The sequence below is a fragment of the Manis javanica genome, chromosome X, assembly GCF_040802235.1.
Source record: "Manis javanica isolate MJ-LG chromosome X, MJ_LKY, whole genome shotgun sequence".
NCBI lineage: Eukaryota > Metazoa > Chordata > Mammalia > Pholidota > Manidae > Manis > Manis javanica.
Genome location: NC_133174.1, coordinates 125,180,458 through 125,199,591, shown reverse-complemented (window position 1 = coordinate 125,199,591; position 19,134 = coordinate 125,180,458).

Here is a 19,134-nt window from a genome sequence, read left to right as displayed (position 1 = left end):
TACCAATGGCTCTAAAGCAATTTCTTCCTGTTTCCACTAGTATATGTCACTGGCCCCAATAAGCGTTGGAGTTCTCCACTTAAGCAGCTACTAGAGAGAGCGCTATGCTGCTATAAGTGTGTACCCCATTTGGCCAGTGTAGGCATCTGTACCATGCCACTCTGTGGCCTTTAGGTCCAGTCTCGCACCCACCCCATGATGGGATAGGGGATTATTACCTTGGTCGGAGCTGTTCTGGTGATGAGCTCTGTAGCCATCAAGGTGTGGTGCACAGCAGCCAGTTGCTTCTCTATAAAGGTGTACTGGATCTCTGCTCCTTTCCATAGTTGTGACCAAAATCCAATAGGTTGGCATATCCATTCAAGCCACTGCCAAAGGCCCCATCCATAACTATCTTCAGTTACATGAACATCTAGCTCACAGGGCCTTGATGAATCCATTACACTCAAGGCCTGTACAGCCTTCACTGCTCACTTAGCAGCAATAAAAGCAGATGCACATATTTTATCCCAGTCCCACCTGATGCCCTTTCATACCAACCGGTATAAAGGCTTCAGAACTTGTGCCAAGTGAAGGATAAACACTCTCCAGTAGCCCAAAAGACCCCAAAACTCTTGTAATACTGCCACAGTGGTAGGGGTAGGGACAGCCTGGACCTTGTCTATGACTGCTTCAGGAATACCTTTAGTTTTACTCAACCAAACAACCCCCAAGAATTTTACAGACAAACCAGGCCCCTGAAACTTGGTGCTGCTCACAGCCCATCCTTTCTCCTGTAGATGTTGCAGCAGTCTAGGAACTGCCCCTTCTAAATCTGCAAGAGAATCAGATGTGAGCATAATACCATCAATGTAGTGATATAGTTGCACTGTTGGTGGATTCTTCCATGTGGCCAAGTCCTGGGCTACAAGTCCGTGACAGATCGTGGGACTGTGGAGGTATCCCTGTGGAAGGACAGTGAATGTCCACTGCCGACCTTCCCGTGTGAAGGCAAACTGTTCCTGACTTTCCTGTGCTATGTCAATAGAGAAGAAAGCATTAGCAAGGTCCATGACATAATGATACATCCCTAGTTCATGGCTGAGGGTGTCCATAGGGTTTCTATAGAGGGGACAGTAGCATGGAAAGGGGGTATGACTTTATTCAATTATTTGTAATCCATGGTCATACGCCAGGAGCTGTCGGGCTTTTTCACTGGCCACACCAGGGAATTAAAAGGACTGTGAGCGGGCTTTATGATGCCCACCTTCTCCAACTCCTGTACAGTTTCTCTAATTTCCTTGTGTCCCCCAGGCAATTTATACTGCTTAGTATTTGTCACCCACCAAGGTACAGGCAGAGCTACAGGTGGGTGCTTAGCATGCCCCTCAGAACTGCCTTTACCACACATACCCTCAGTCTGAACTCACCTGCAGTGGTCTATAAATAAAGGCTCTGCAGGTTATCTACCCCCAAAATACATTCAGGGATAGGAGAAATGTACAGAGTATACTCCTCTGGGGGTAAACCTCTTATCCTAAATTGGATTTGGGCTTTCTTCACTCTGTCTCACCCACATAGCCATCTATCACAGCAGGGGTCCCAGGAAAACACTCAGGGTTGCTATAAATCAGAGATCATTCAGCTCCTGTGTCCACCAGCACCAGTACAAATTGTACATTCACAGGGGACCAATGAATTGCTAATTCAACATGTGGCCCTTGGTCCCCATCACATCCCCAAATATGGGGGCCTAGAACCCGACCTCAGTCAAACCACAACACCCAATCGACTTCCTGTGGGGGTGAGGGCCCATTCAGAGCCTGAGAACTGTCCCCCAGGCTGGACCTGGGACTTTGCCTCCAGTTTCCATGTCCTGGACCTCAGCAGCTGGAACTGCTGCTCTGGCTTTAATTGGTACCACAGTTCTAACAAGATCCTATTGGGCTGCCCATCAAGTCTTCCTTTCACTACTCCTGCCTTTATCAAATCAACCCACATCTGGGTCCTCGAGACCCTCACGGGGCCCTTTGCACCCCTCTTTCAGTCATAGCCCATACTTCCTTCCATGCTCTTGTGTTTCAACCTCCCCCAGATATGCTAAAGTATGAGTAGTCTCACTTATGGGTTGCCCTATGTGGGGGGCAAGAATAGTCAATAAGGACCCAAAGAGAGATGGGGATGCTGTATGGAGCACCAGATTTCTCATTCCTATAGTGCACAACTCCACATTGGGACCCTGGGGGTCCATATTATAGGTGATAGTTTCATGCCCAGCTTCTGTAACACCTGCTGGAGCTCTGCATATGTTTTCTAGCTAGTGGGTAAGTATGGTAAACGACTCTGATTAGGCCAAACTGCCCTGATGGCTGCTGTCAGCCAATCCAGAAGTGTGTGCAGGACTGGCTGGCAAGGCCCTGAGGTGTTACGGGCACTTTGCAACTGCTGCTGGAGGGAAGGGTGAGTCATCAGGAAAGCCAGTCTACCCATTTCAGAACCCAGCATATAAATATTTTCCACCCCCTTATCCCAAGATACAGAAGCCATGTAGGCAGAAGTTCTGATGGCTTCTGCCAATACCGGACACTCATATCCACCAGCTCATCCTGAGTATAGGGTAGAGTATGGAGTGCTCCACAACCTGGGGAAGGGACTGCTCTTCCCGGTTAGGAGCTGCTGTAGTTGGATTTTTACTTTCTTAATTACAACTGGGTGGGCCTTTAATTCTGTAGAGGGTGGTGCCTTGGGTGGTGGCCTCGGCAACTGTTCTGCCCTTGACTCCACCTCCTCATCCTCCCCCAACATCTCCTGTACCATTCCTGGACTGAAGGCACCACTCCTTCCTTCCCCTCTCCCATGGCTTCCTGCAATGTGGATTCTCCTGGTGCCTCCTCCCTCACTACTAATGTATCATCCAGGTGCACAACCTGTCCTCTCAATATCTGTCTCTCTTTCTTATGGGCATCCCATAGGTCATCATCCAGCTCTTCCAGGTGACACCGAAGTGTGTCTCTCTCCTGCCAAAGTGTGTTTCTCTCCTCATTAACCCTTTCTACTATCTCGACAGACATCCCACAATCCTGGCTGCTACACAGCCACTCAGGGCCTGTAAGCAGTCTTCTATCTCTCAGAGGGCTAATTCCACAGCTTCTGGTGTCTCCACCCTTCCCTTATTCTGTGGAAGGCGCCACCTGTCTAGGAGGTGGGGGGGCGTGAATATACAATGTGTCCTGGTGCTTGTGGACACAGGAGCTGAATGTTCTCTGATTTATGGCAACCCTGAGCGTTTTCCTGGGACTCCTGCTGTGATAGATGCCTATGTGGGTCAGGCAGTTAGAATGAAAAGAGCCCAAATCCCATTTTGGATAGGGCGTTTGCCCCCAAAGGAGTATACTGTGTACATTTCTTCCTAGACCAATTTCCTTCTAGGGGCTCCCCAAGAGGAAGCCCCACAGATAGTTGGCTCCTGGATGAAGCTGCACCCTCTACCACTGCAGCCACTGGGGCCTCCTCAACATCCACACTGGCAGCCTGCCCAAGCATGGCACCCATGAAAACAGATTTCAGGTTTAGAGGTCCTGCCCACTACAGTCAGGTGTACCTCCAGGGGCTTTCTCCCAGCCCTGGGCAAAATACCTCTAAAACCAAAATCAGTCAAAGGAAGAAATAAAGTGGGAGAAAACCATTTATTGCTTATAAGGAGTTATCCCCTTCTGCTTGCCAGTGTTTCTCACCCTGGCTGCAAAATGGACCCCACCAATCTTCTCCAGTCCAGTTATACCCTCTCTCCCCTCACCCTTGCCATCACCTACTGATATGGAGATGGGCTACTTTTCTCCACTCCTTGGATACACCTGTTGATACGGAGATGTACTAAGGCTAGGTGAGGGATTCTGGAAATACTGCAACTTACCCACACCAATAGAAAGAGAACATATAGGTGATGTCTTTCATTTCTTAGTGTAAAGGAATAGAACATTCATGGAGTGTATCTTGGAGTGTTTTGAGGCAAGATACACTGTGTTTAGTTGCAATGACAGGAAGGACTATTTTACTGAGACGTCTATATGGATGAGGGGAGAAGTGCATACTATACTGCTCCTTAGAACTTTTAACACAGAAGATCAAACTGTTCAGAGTAGTAGGGTGAAAAGTAACCTAGTACACATCATCAATAAGAAAATATACTGACATTATAAGCACCTCGCTATGATACAATGACAGTATGTCTTCAGTGATATACTGAGAAAAACAAATCATTCTAATCGTGAGAAAGCATCAGAAAAGACGGGGATTTCACAAAATGATTCACCGTCTAGTCTCCCAAAGTGCCATCCTCAAAGGTGGGCTAAGGAACACTCAATGGCAGGCGACCGGCTGGCAATCTTGAGCGTGTACCAGGCAGACGCTGCAGCAAGGAGCATTTGCTCCGTCCCTTCTTTAAGGGCACCCATCCCCGCCTTCATCAACTAAGGCCAAAGGCCCAGAGCTTCTGCCCAGGTTCCCTGGCCCACACCCTCAGCCAGCCTGGGAACCCCTCCCACGCAGGACCCTCCACACCGACCTACGTCCAGCCCTCTATCCGACCCCGCCTACTTGAGAGGATGTTAGGCGGAACCTTTCCCACAACCTCGCCCCTACGTACCCAGCCTAGCTCGCGCCTCCAATCCCCGGGTCGCACCTGCGCACTAGCGACACACTGGCCTGTGGGCGGAGCCCCGCCGATGCTAGGTCCCGCCCATGTCCCCGCACGCCCAGGCATTAGGTTCGCCCCCGCACGCACGCACGCACGCACGCACCTCCCGCCACGCCTCCGCGCGGACGTCTGCTAAGCCAAGCGCAGCCCAGGGAAGCTAGCGCAGCGAGATGGACGGCAGAGTGCAGCTGATCAAGGCCCTGCTGGCCCTGCCTATCCGACCCCAGGCGCGTCGCTGGAGGAACCCCATTCCCTTCCCCGAGACGTTTGACGGCGACACCGACCGGCTCCCAGAGTTCATCGTGCAGACGGGCGCCTACATGCTAGTGGACGAGACGCTGTTCTCCAGCGATGCCTTGAAGGTGACGTTCCTCATCACACGCCTGACGGGACCGGCCCTGCAGTGGGTGATCCCCTACATCAGGAAGCAGAGCCCCCTCCTCAATGATTACCGGGGCTTCCTGGCCGAGATGAAGCGGGTCTTTGGATGGGTGGAGGACGAGGACTTCTAGGCCGGAAGCGCCTCGGGCCTGGGGACGGGTGCTCGCGGGAGGTCCTCTGGCCGCGCCAGTGGCCGCTGCGCAGATCGTCACGGCTGTCGTCCCGTCGCGCCAACCCCTCCCTCACCTCGAGTCTCCGCGATGTCCCCCGCGCGCCTGTCCCCTCCCGTGCAGTGCTTGCCTTTGTTCCAGGAATAGCTCCAGGTTCCCGCTGCTGCGGCTGGGCCTCGCTCTGGAGCCCGCCGCCGGCCCCTCCCACGCACTCTTGGACTCCGTGCTACACTCCAGCTGCAAACTGGGCCCCTGTTACACATCGACACACCACCCGCACCTCGGCCGCAGCCAACCGCCCCCTGCCAGACGACCAGGCCTGGGTCCGAGTGCCGAGACCTGCGCTGCCGCTGCTATCGCCGCCCAGCGCATCCGCCGACAGACTGCAGCCTCCAGCGATCTGGACTCGCCGAGGAGGTATCCGAGCCGGCCAGAGCCCCTGGACAACGGTTCAAACAGCTGGCCACTGTCTTGGAGGGGCCGGCCAGCCTTTCACCTTCAGTGGGACCCCTTCCCTCCCCACTTACTCCCAGAGACATCTTCTGCTCCTGCCAGATGGCCGCCAGGTCCCAGTGGTGCCTGACAGCCCCATCGAGTCACTCATTTTCTCGTGGGGACCTTTTAGTTTTGCCCAGAATCCAGTTCTCTTCTGAATTTGAGGTGCTTTTAGTTACGTGTTTGTTAGTCTACAATATAACTCCCACATTCTACCCAGTTCCTCTACACTCTCTACCTAGACAAACATCTTTTCCTTATTTTTAATAAATGTCACACACTATTAAAAAAGAAATGAGTTTGAATAAATATGGCACTTTTCCTTCTTTCTTCTTGTAAAACTGGTGCTTGTCTTTTGGGCTGATAAATCCCGTGCTGCTGTGTGTGTGATGTTTGAGACACTCTCCTGTGTCTTTTGACTCTTCCATATAAAACTTTAAAGTTAGAATCCTGAGGTGGTCCTGGGAATGGAGACCCCACTTGTGACCATTCTGCCCCAGGTGATGAATCATGTAATCTAGTTAAGAGTGTTCTGAGCTTCTTCAGAAATATGTATTTATTTTTATCAAGGTGGTGTTAGAAATCAGCCAGGAGGCTTCTCTGAAAAGGTTTCCTCACCCAGATGGTCGCAAACCATTAATCCCACACAAATGGGGAACAATATCAAAGTTTTATTTAACCCAGTTTTCAGGGAACCAGCAGAATGACATAAGTACTTTAAAAAATCATTTATAGAGTTTTCATTATATATGTAGTGGGAGTGGGCAAAGCATGCAGAAAGAAGACTTTATGTATAAACTTCAGGACAATAAAAGCATAAACTTCCCTAATAGAGTAGAAAAAAACACCTCTCCTTGTTTATCTGCAGTTTAACCTCTTACAGTAGTGTAAAAAGCCTGTGCTCCCTCAGCAGTTGTTGGTCAAGAAAATTAAATATCTTGATAGCTAGATGATCCACAGGTGGGCTTATAGACAATTCCACAATATGTTTAAAGATTGTACAATCAACTTTTTGTGTCATTTTTAAATTTTGTTGATTTTCCATAACACTGGATAGAGGAATAAAGCATACCAATGTCTTTTCGCCTGTTTTCCTCTTTATTCATTTGAACAGGTTATCTTTTGCCTTTCATGTGTCTGAGGTACATTGTCTTCATTTTGTGTTTGGATTATTTTTTGTTCCTCCATGTAGTGAAACCACCTTTAACTTGCAATCTGGCATGTAATAGGTCAAAGTCTTGAAGTCAGAGAAAAATTTGAATTGCATAATGAGGTTTTTATGATTCACAGTGTTCTGAAAGTAATTGAAAGCAGGCTAAGTATGATGTTCCAATTCAAGTTGCTGGCAGCTGGCCTTCCTGGATGGATTCGAAAGATGTTTGTGTTAAGTTTATTAACTTTTTGGTTTTAAACACAGATTCTGCTAAAGTGGTTTGAACTTTATGGAGTAGGCCCAGCATGTTCCCTAAGATCTCTGTCCACCTGGCTGTAGAGGTAGGTAGAATGGGCAGGGACTACTGGGTAGCATTTGAACAATGTCAGTAATCCCTACTTTCCTCTACAAAAATGCCTTGCAGTTTTCTTCCTCCTGTCAGATGGCTGTTAGCAATTGTTCCTTTGTCTTTACTAGTTGTATTATCTCAAGTCATTTTTTTTGTGATATAGATGTCTAGGGGAGGGTTAATAGTTTGCAAGAATTAATCATGAATATTTTTGTAAGATTCCTTAAAGGTACAGAAGGAAGAAATGGTATTTGTTAGGGGAGAAAGGATGATGTTTTTCATTAGTATCTCAGTCAGTTCAGGCTGCTGTAATAAAATATCATAGACTTGATGGCTTAAACAACAAAACATTTATTTCTCATGATTCTGGAGGCTGAGAAGTCCAAGCTCAAGATGCTGGTATATTTATTAGAAGACTTATGAGGGCTCACTTCCTGGTTTGCAACGGGCTGCCTTTTTGCTGTTTCCTCTCAGTGTGGAGAGAGACAGGGAGAACTCAGTCTTTTCCTCTTCTTATAAGGGCACTAATCCCACTTGGGGGCCAACCTGAAAACCTCATCTAATTGCTCCCCTAAATGCTCTATCTCCAAATACCATTACAATGGGAATTAGGGCATCAACATAACTTGGAAGGGGGACACTAACATTCAGTCCATAGCAATTAGTTGTCATCTCACCCATTACAGTTGTCATTCTTGGTTTGTTTCCCTCATTTTCTTCTCAGCAATCTGTTGTGTCCCCCACCATGAAGCCCCACCTCAGAAATGAACAACAAAGGAGGGAGAAACATAAAGACTGATAAAAATAAGAGGAATGTAAGAGGCATGAGAGAAAATGCAATCTACCTTTTTGTTTTTGTGGTTGTGGCCAATATCGACTTGAAATCTATAAGGTAACATTACACAAATTTTGTGACATGGGAAAAAAATTTAATATAGGAAATGTAGGCACAGAGGAGATAGAGTGATCTTTGAGTGGTTTAGGTCCTGATATCTTGGGTTCCAGGGCAATCCTGGTAGAGAGAGAACTTGTGTAAAAAGTGGCTTGAATGTACAACTCTCATATTGTTACAACCATACTTCTCACACCACTTGTTGGCAAACACCTGTCAAAATTTCTTTAATTTTTCAGGAAACCAGCAGAATGACAGAGTTAGTTCAAAGAATCATTTAAAGGTTGTGGGGAAAAGAATGCAGTAATAATAAGGTCATTAATTAAGGTACAAACCTGGTTGATACCCAGAAAAATATCACATCTTAACTGTATTTCTACAAACTAACCTCTTAAATCTACAGTATTTCTTTCCAATTTTCATAAGACTCACTTTATTACACTTATAAGATATCCTTGAATTGGAGATGAAGGCTTATATAATAACAAAACAGCTGGAGATTTTTGAGCACTCCCATATCCCAGGAAATTTACACAGATGTTCTTGTTTAATTCTCAACATCCCCTGTGAGGTAAGCACAATTTATAGTCGACAAAATAGGCTTAGCATAGGCAACTAATATGCCTGAGGTCCTAGAGCTAAAAAGCGGCAGAGCTGAGACTCCTCGAAGACACCAGAAGTTCTGCAGTCTTAACCAGTATGTTGTCTCTCCTAGGGCAATTTTTATTTTTAACAGCTTTATTGAGATGTAATTTGCCTACCATTTGTAATTTAAAATTCACCCATTGAAAATGTACAATTCGATGACTTTTAGTTTATTTACAAAGTTACACAACCATCACCATAATCTAATTTTAGAACATCTTCATCACCCCAAAAAGAAACTTCATATCTGTTATTAGTCACTCACTGTCTCAGTTCAGGCTGCTGTAATAAATAGCATAGACTGGGTGGCTTAAGCAACATTTATTTCTCACAGTTCTAGAGGCTGGGAATTCCTAGATCAAGGTTCTGGAAGATTCTGTCTGCTAATGACACTCTTCCTTGTTTGCAGATGCCCTCCTTCCTGCTGTATCCTCATATGTAGGGTACCCTTTGATTTCTTCTTTTTTATAACCACTTTCCTGAGATATGATTGATAAATAAAAAGCTTTACATGTTTAATGTATACAACCGGATGAGTTTGGGGATAAGTATATGCCTGTGAAACCATCACCACCATCAAGGCCTTAGACATATCCATCACCTTCCTGCCCCTTTTATGATTTTCTTTGGTGTGGTAAGAACATTTAGCATAAGATCTGTTGAAACACTTGACACGAAATCTCTTAGAAGAAAAAAGGGAAAAGCACCTTAACATTGGTCATGGTAATGATTTTTAGATATGACAACAGCAAAATTAAATGGGATTTCATCAAACTAAAAAGCTTCTACACAACAAAGGAAATGATCAATAAAATGAAAAGGCAACTTTTGGAGTGGAAGAAAATATTTGGAAACCCATATATCTGATAAGGAATTAATAGCCAAAATACATAAGGAACTGCTACAACTCATAGCAAAAACCAAGTAACTCAATTTAAAAATGAACAAGGACCTGAATATGACATTTCTTCAAAGAAGAGGTGCAAATGGCCAACAGGCGTATGATAAAGTGCTCAACATAACTAATCATCAGGGAAATGCAAATCAAAACCACAATGAGATACCACCGCACACCTGTTAGAATGGCTATTATTAAAAAAACAACAACAAAAGGTAACAGTGTTCGTGAGGATTTGGAGAACTGATATACTGTTGGCAGGAATGTAAATTGGTGCAGCCACTATAGAAAACGGTATGGAGGTGTCTCAAAAATTATAAAGAGAACTAACCATATGATTTAGCAATCCCACCTCTGAGTATTTATCCAAAAGGATTGACATCAAGATCTCAAAAAGATATCTGCACTGCCATGTTCACTGCAATATCATTCACAATGGCCAAGATATGAAAACAATATAAATGTTCCTTGATGGGTGAATGGATAAGGAAAATGCAGCATATACATACAGTGGGATATTATTCAGCTTTAAAAAAGAAGGAAACAAACTTCAATTGGTGCAAACCCAGGTAATCCATTTGGGATCTGCTGTTACTCTCCTGATTTAACTAAATTGCTGCACATTTGCAGCAAGCTGGTGTTGAGAAGGATATGGTTGCCAAGGAGTTAAGCCTTTACCACCAGGTAAGCCACCAAGAGCTGCAAGATGATATCTGAAAATGATGGAATTTTAGAATAGGTCATGGAGGAGGAAGAGGGTGAGTCACGGTTGTGGCCAAGAGACTGCTTACATTGATGGAGGCTAATCTACACTTAATCCACATCTTTTAAGTTTTGTCTCATGAAAACACCATGGGAACCATGAAGAAGATGCTCTCCCGACCTGCATGGAGGAGTAGATTTGTGCTTCCCACGGGGTGCACTGAGGGAGCCGGTGGGGTGTACCACGCAGATCTCCCTTCAAGACAACATTCTATGGGGATAATAGTAACCTTCCAGCTGCTGCACTTTTGAACCCAATGTAGTATTCACACTGAAGTCATGCTCTCTTCAGGCTGCTGCCATCCAAGGGCTGAGCAGACAGTGCTGATAGAGCTGGGCTGTTCCTACCTCACCCAGACAATCTTTGTTCTGAGCTCCCCATTCGCCTGAATGAAATAATTTTCAGACTTGAACTGCAAACTAGGGTGCTTCCTTCCTTTTCTCTCTCCTTTGAAAGATTTCAGACTGCCATCATGGACTGAAAGCTCCGTTCACCCGTCCCTTCTTCTCCCCCTCCTCTTTATGCTCCACAGGTGTTTCCCCCAATAAACCTGTTGACTGTTTAATTCTATTTTGCCATCTGCCTTCCAGAGGACCTCAAATAATAAAAGACTAAATTATAAATTGAACTTCATCTAAACTATGAAAAATGTCACACTTCAAAAGATAACTTTGAAAAAGTTGAAAAGCAAAGTATAGACCTTCAAATAACATTGAGAACACATATATCTGATGGAGGATTGTTATCCACAATATACAAAGAAACACTGTAACTCAATATTAAGAAGAAAAATGACAATTTAAAAATAGCCCAGCTACTTGAACAGCCCATTGCTAAAAGAAGATATATAAATGGTCAGTAAGGACATGAAAATTTTGCTTAATATTACTATTAATCAGGGAAATATCCAGGGTTGTGAGTATATGTGACTAATAAACTGCTGTTGAGCTTGTCTGCATGGTGTCAGGTGCCGTGTGCTCAACAATCCCCATAACTCTAGGACAGAAATCGCTCCCTCAACAATGGGGTGAATGAGAGGCAATTAAAACACACTCATACACTCACACATGCATATATATGTATCTATGTATTTCAAAATGCATTTTGAAGTGTATACTTTTGAGGAAGTTGGGGTTCCTATGGCCAGGATCCTCACTGAACTTAAACCACCTGATGATGTAACGGGCCTGTTGCTGGGCTGCCGCTTCCACACCTGTAGGCAATAAGCTATTATTGCGCTATATAGAGAGTTCGGCCCAGTGCTCTGGGCAGAGGTAGAGATGCTAGAGCTCGACCTACCGCCGGAGAACAAGCCGGGTAATAAACCCTTTCACCCCAAGAACGTTTTGCTGTCGATTCCTTTGGTCACACTGAATCCATAGCGAACTTGCCCAGGGCTGAAACCCATTGGCAAGACAATACTTAAAATGGGTGATTTTATTGCATGCAAATTATAACTCGATCTAAAGTTAATTCTGTAAATCTACAAAAACGAATGGGTTGAAAATCCACGATTTAATGAGATTTACCCTGTTTCAATATGGTGTTATGTGAAAGTTTGAGGACCTATGGGGTGCCCATTAGAAGAACAATTAAAATAGACTTGGTTTAGGAAGAATTTCTGAACAAAATGAACAGATCCAGTGATAGGAAATAGTCTTACTAGTCTGGTGAAAGTTATGGGAAAGCAAAGAGGAAATACAAAATATTTCAGACAAAGGAAGGAAAAAGCTAGAGAGAGTCTGGCCCGTGTCAGATTCAAGAATGGTCCAATTCCTAAGCCAGAAACTTGGCCCCCTCCCAGAACCCTACCTCTCCCCAACCTCCATTCTCCAACCAATTACCAAACTCTAATAAATCTAAATGTCACTTCTATCTTCCCATCCCCTTTGTCTTTAGGCCCTTGATAACTATAACCCGCAAAATACTCATTACTGGACTTAGCCCACATTCTGTTCTTCCACAATCTATCTTCAATATCAGCTCCAAAGTGAACATTAAAACACAAATCTAATGACATCAATTCCCCATTCAATATCTTCCACTGTGCCCTAGTGAATACAGGATAATTGATATATGCCTCAGCAGGACATGTAAGATTTTTCATAATGCAGCCTACTACCTGTGCCATCTGAACACCTCATGTCCTGTTCTGACTTTAATATACTAACCACAATCTCTCATTCTTCTGAATCTCAGAGGCTACCCTTTTAGATTGGAATCAATTCTCAACTCGCTTACTACTTCCTCCATTGAGATGATTCCTGCCTCATTTGGATGGATTTAAATACTCTTTATCTTAAGCACCCACAGTGCCATACGCAAGCACTCAGTCATTATCATACCCTAAAAATCCTCGTTGTTACCAAATTACTGCAAGTCTCGTTTATTGAGTGCTCAGGCTTTATACTTGTTATTTCATTGAATTCTTGTTAGGAACCCAATATATATGTATTACTTCACCTACTTTACATATGAGGTAATAATGGCTTATAAAGGTTAATAAATTGCTTATCATACAGATGTTGTGACTAAGGGCTCAAGCCCTTAATCAAATCCAAAGCTGAGAATCCATACACATGTTGTTTTTCCACTACAGCCAAATGGACGCTAAATTCCTTGAAGACTTGGGCCATAATTTTCGACAATGTATTCACAGTTCATAGTAAGTGCCTGGGACACAGGAAGTACTTAATAAATGATAAGTGACTGATTGACAAATGAGTCAACCAGTAAATTAATCAAGGTTTGTGGAGAAAAGGGATGGCAAATGAGTTGTGAAATCATTACATTAATATTAGGCATTATAAATATATGTTAACCAACTGAGACACACAACCTGATGAAGATTAGAGGGCTGAATGCACCAGTGTAACTCACCATCAATATAATTTTTCAAATTTCCATATGTTGCTGTAAAACGTTTCTGGGTTGTTAGCACTCTCTTGTGGCTCTACATTATGTCATATAGAGATTTTGGATGTATAAGAAATTATTAGGGTAACTTATAACTCCAAAAAACTACCCAGGTCCCAAGACCAATATATAGATCTACTAACTAGGGGAAACTTCTTTTATTTAGTTGAAGAATAATTGACAAAAAGTATTGTGAGTTTCAGGTGTACAACAGAGTGATTTGATATTTATATACATTACAAAATGGTCACCCTGACAAGTCTAGTTACCATCTGTCCATCTGTCACCATACAAAGTTATTACAATATTATTGACTATATTCCCTATGGTGTATATGACATCACTGTATCTTATTTATTTCATAACTGGAAAATTGTACCTCTTAATCCCCTTCACCTATTTCATCCAGCATCCAACCCCTACCTTCTGGCAACCACCTGTTTTTCTCTGTATCTATGAGTCTGTTTCTGCTTTACTTTTTAGATTCCACATATAGAAGGAATCATGTAGTGTTTATCTTTCTCTGCCTTATTTCACTGATGGGGAGGAGCTGGCAGAGTGAATATGCTGACTTATCTAAAATGTTTTCTAGAAAGCTGTGCAAGATCGACCAGAAAAAATACCAACATTGCATAAATGTTCAGGGACCAATACAGAGGTTGAAAGTTTGAATTGCCCTGAGATTAATTTTCTTTCTCTCTCTCCCTTCCTAACTCTTATTTCTATTTCTCCTGAGGCCACAGACCTGCACTGAAAGGAGCTGAGGGCCTCTTTGTATTTAAAGGGTAAAGAACTACCTCACATTTTCTACTCATTTTAGAGTGAAATGTCATACAGGATCTAGAATAAAATTAGCCATGTGAACAGAAGAGGAAAGTAAGTTTTGAAGACACTGACATGAACATGGAATCTGTTATTGGCTGAATTGTGTCCACCCCAAAATAATGGAGTCCTAATCCCCAGTACCTCAGAACATGATCTTATTTGGAGATGGGGGTCTTTAGAGAGGAAATTAAGTTAAGTAAAGTCATTAGGGTAGACTCTGATGCAGTATGACTGGTGTCTTTTTAAAAAGGGGAAATTTGGACACAGAGACAGAAATACAAGGAGGGAAGGGAGAAGATCGCTATCTACAGGCCAAGGAGAGGGGCCTGGAACAGAGCCTCCCTTACAGCCTTAGAAGGAACCAGCCATGTTAACTCCTTGATTTTCAACTTCTAACCTCCAGAACTGTGAGACAATCAGTTACCCTTATTTAAGCCATCAGTTTGTGGTACGTTGTTGTGGCAGCCCAGGCAAACTAATACAGGACCATACTTAAAATATTTCTTTGTGGAAGAAGGAAACTTCTTTAGGGTTGCAAATCTACCTGAATTTTGAAGATGTCTGAGTGAAATTCCTCTAAGTTTCATCAGTAGGCTCCCATGCTGTAAGGTGAATTCTCTTCTGGATAACAAAGAAATAACACTATCCCATGCTGTGATCCCTGCCTCACCACAGATGTACCCCCTCCAAGGACATGAACCATTGGGGCTCCTACAAACCTTTACAGCTTAGCACTGGCAGTTGCCTAGTGACTTCTGTCATAGCACATACTGTGTTCCCAGGAGGGAATAGTGACGGCAGGTTCCTTTGAATAATATCAGAAAGTCCTTCAAATTTCTATAGTAGGTAGTTGGCCGTACCTAATTTCCTTATCCTGGGTATTTCACTTGGAACCACTTGTCATCAAAAGTTAATTTCTTCTGATGCTGGTAACTCTTGTTGTCCTCTTCCTTTTCTCAGTTGGTTGGTATCCTCTATTTCTCAAGTGTGACTTCTTGTCTAGATTATCGTGGGAAATGAGGGAAAGGAAACAAAATGACTGTTGTGAGGGGTTAGACTGGAAAGCAATGAAAAAGAACCTCCCTTCTCCATTTATGAATTCTGTCCACTTCTGGAATCTTGCTAAGATGTCCAAAAATTATTTTTTATAAAATATTACCCTTCCCCCAAAATTTGTATCATGGGAAAGGACTGGATATGGTACAACTAGTGTAGACCAAGGCACAGTTCCTTGACACAGTCATTGTTGCAGGAGGATGAAAACTGCAGGGCACTTTTGTAGGAGGCAGGGGTTGCTGACATTGTTCAAACAACAATGAGTAGGCCCTGCCCACTCTGCCTACCTCTTGAGCCAGGTGAGCATAGATCCTAAGAAATATGCTGGGCCTAGTCTATAAAGTTTCCAAACACTTTTCAAACCACTTTAGGAGAATCTATGTTTAAAACCAAACAGGTAATAAGCTTAACACAGTTATCCTTCATACCCATCTAGGAAGGCCAACTGCCAGCACCTTAAATTGGAACTTCACCCTTGGCCTGCTTTCAGTTGTTGTAAGAACACTGCAAATCATAACCTTATTGTATTAAGAAAGTCAAATATTCCCTCTGATTTCAAGACTAGGTTCTATTACAAGACAAACTGTAAAGTAATAATGTTTTCACAATTTCTGGCAATAAAAACATCATCAGATATATAATGCAGATACTGTACCTCCAGCTCGATGGATAGCCCTCCAAACCACTGCACAGGAATGACAAAAGCTTACCTGTTCAGATGAAGACAGAGGTAATAAAGTGAAAACCACTGTTTTGATGGATTCCTCTTTTGTATGCCACGGAAAAACCACCCAAATTAGAGTCGGGGCTGAGTCAATCCAGTACTGTCCTATAAGCCCACGTTTCATCTGACTCTCTGGGAATGTTTAACTTTTCCCAGCCATTGATGTGGCAGCACAGGTTATTTTCAGCACTGTAGATTTAAGAGGGTGGCATGCACACAAACAGCAAAGAATAAAGCCTATTCCTTCTCTAAATTAACAATCACATAAGTTTCTGCATTTCTTTTTCCATTACTCACACAGTCAAGGCTCTATGAATGTTTGTGGCTTTTCCAAAACACCTGTCATTCTGCTGGTTCCCTGCATAATGGATTAAATAAAATTTTGACAGGCGTTCACCAACAAATGTGTGGGATTCGTGGTTTGTAACAATGATGTATTGTGCTTTCAAGCAGCTTTTGGAAATGAGGAAGGCATTTCCAAAGGCCTTCTAGCCAACTTCTCCTCACACAGACCCGGCCAAACCAGACCAAGGTCCGTTTCCAAAGGGCATGGAACGAACTGGTTTGGAAGGGTCAGCATCTGGGCTTGAATGATCACCAGAAGGGTCTCCATCCCCAGGACCATCCTTTCTGTGTCAACATCAGGCACAGAGTGGCAGAGGACACACCTGTGAATAAGACATGGACCTCAGGTACTGGACCAGGAAGGCAGAGGAGCCATATTCACTCAAACTCAATTTCTATTTTAATAGCATCTGACATTTATTGAAAATAAGGAAAAGACGTTTCTTCAGGTAGTGTAGAAGAGCTGGACAGAGTGCAGGGATTACTGTGTTGAACAAAAGGCACACATCACAGAGACAGCTGCAAATTCAGAAGAGAACTGTATTCTGGGCAAAACTAAAAGGTCCTCAGGAGAAAATGAGTGACTCAGTGGGGCTGCCAGGCACCGCTGGGACCTGGCGGCCATCTGGCGGGAGCAGAAGATGTCTTCTGGGAGTAAGTGGGGAGGGAAGGGGTCCCGCTGAAGGTGAAAGGCTGGCCGGCCCCTCCAAGACAGTGGCTAGCTGTTTGAACCGTTGTCCGGGGGCTGTGGCAGGCTTGGATACCCTCTGGGCGGGTCCAGATCGCTGGAGGCTGCAGTCTGTCGGCGGATGCACAGGGTGGCGATAGCAGCGGCAGCGCAGGTCTCGGCACTCGGACCCAGGCCTGGTCGTCTGGCAGGGGGCGGTTGGCTGCGGCCGAGCTGCGGGTGGTGTGTCCGATGTGTAACAGGGGCCCAGCTTTCAGCTGGAGTGCAGCACGGAGTCCAAGAGTGCGTGGGAGGGGCCGGCTGGCCGGAGAGGGCGGCGGCGGGCTCCAGGGCGAGGCCCAGCCGCAGCAGCAGGTACCTGGAGCTATTCCTGGAACAAGGGCAAGCACTGCGCGGGAGGGGACAGGCGCGCGGGGGACATCGCGGAGACTCGAGGTGAGGGAGGGGTTGGCGCAACGGGACGACGCCCGTGACGATCTGCGCAGCGGCCACTGGCGCGGCCAGAGGACCTCCCGCGAGCACCCGCCCCCAGGCCCGAGGCGCTCCCCGCCTAGAAGTCCTCGTCCTCCACCCATCCAAAGACCCGCTTCATCTCGGCCAGGAAGCCCCGGTAATCATTGAGGAGGGGGCTCTGCTTCCTGATGTAGGGGATCACCCACTGCAGGGCCGGTCCCGTCAGGCGTGTGATGAGGAACGTCACCTTCAAGGCATCGCTGGAGAACAGCGTCTCGTCCACTAGCATGTAGGCGCCCGTCTGCACGATGAACTCTGGGAGCCGGTCGGTGTCGCCGTCAAACGTCTCGGGGAAGGGAATGGGGTTCCTCCAGCGACGCGCCTGGGGTCGGATAGGCAGGGCCAGCAGGGCCTTAATCAGCTGCACTCTGCCGTCCATCTCGCCGCGCTCGCTTTGCTGAGATGAGCGAGGCCTCTCAGTGGTCCGCGCGGAGGCGTGGCGGGAAGTGCGTGTGTGCGGGGAGTGGCCTAGAGATGGGTCCGTGGGGACGAGGGTGGTTTCCTTTGTCGGCGAGGTCTACCCACAGGCCAGGCTTTTGCTTGTGCTCAAGCGCAACATGGGGTTGAAGGGGTGAGCTAGGAGCGGAGCGGAGACGTGGAATGGTAGAAAAGGTCCGGGACTAATGCCCAATCCAGCTGGCTGGGCCAGGTAGGGGCGGAGAATGAATGGGAGGGGCGGTACCGCGATCCCCAAGAGAGCCTAAGGCAAGAGGAGGAGTCTTGGATAGGAGCCAAGAATATCAAGTATTATTCGGTGGGGGACGGGGCCCGTTCCCCTTAGAGAACGGAGGGAGCAAATGCTCCTTGCTCAAGGCGTCTGCGTGATACACACTGTCGTTACGCGCCGGTCGCCTGCCATTGCGTACTCTTCAGTCCACCTTTAAGCATGACACCTTGGAAAATTAGATAGTGGATTATTTTGCGAAATTACCCTCTGCATTTTCTGATGCTTTCTTATGATTAGAATGATAAGTTTTAGTCACGTGTTATAAGTTATGAGAAACAGGATAGTATGAGCTTCTGCCCACAGCCACATAGACTTCTCAATAAAAGAGCCCCTCCTACCAGTGCAACTAAATGCTGTTTTTTTGCCACAAAACATTCCAATATGCACTCCATAAATGTTCAATTCCTTTACAGTAGGAAATTAAACACATCGAAGACATGCTCTGTTTCTATTGGGAAATTCATATGGACTTTTCCCTTTCTCTTAGTTTTCAGTTGCTGTCATTAATTATCACAAGTGTACAACACACACTTATCGAGTTGTGTAGGTCTCAGGTTTATTATGGACCTTCCCAGGCCCAAATCAGGGTATTGGCAGGCTACATTCCTGTGTGCAGATTCTAGGGGATAATGTCTTTCTTGATTATGTGGCTTATTGAAAGAATCCAGGCGCATCGCAGGGGTCACAAGCTAGAATGGGAAAAGGGGAAAGGGAATGGGTAGGGTTCCACTGCAGCATCCGCAGTAAGGGGGGGGTCAAACATCATACCAGCGGAGCCAAAGCTTTCTACACAGGCCGCAAGCAAATAACAGGAACAAAGTCAGGAGCCAAGGGCCCCTAGACCCCGCGTTGTGGGCGGAGCTTACAGATGTTGGAGATGGAATGGCCAACGGCTATGGAGCAGGCCAGTCACCAGATG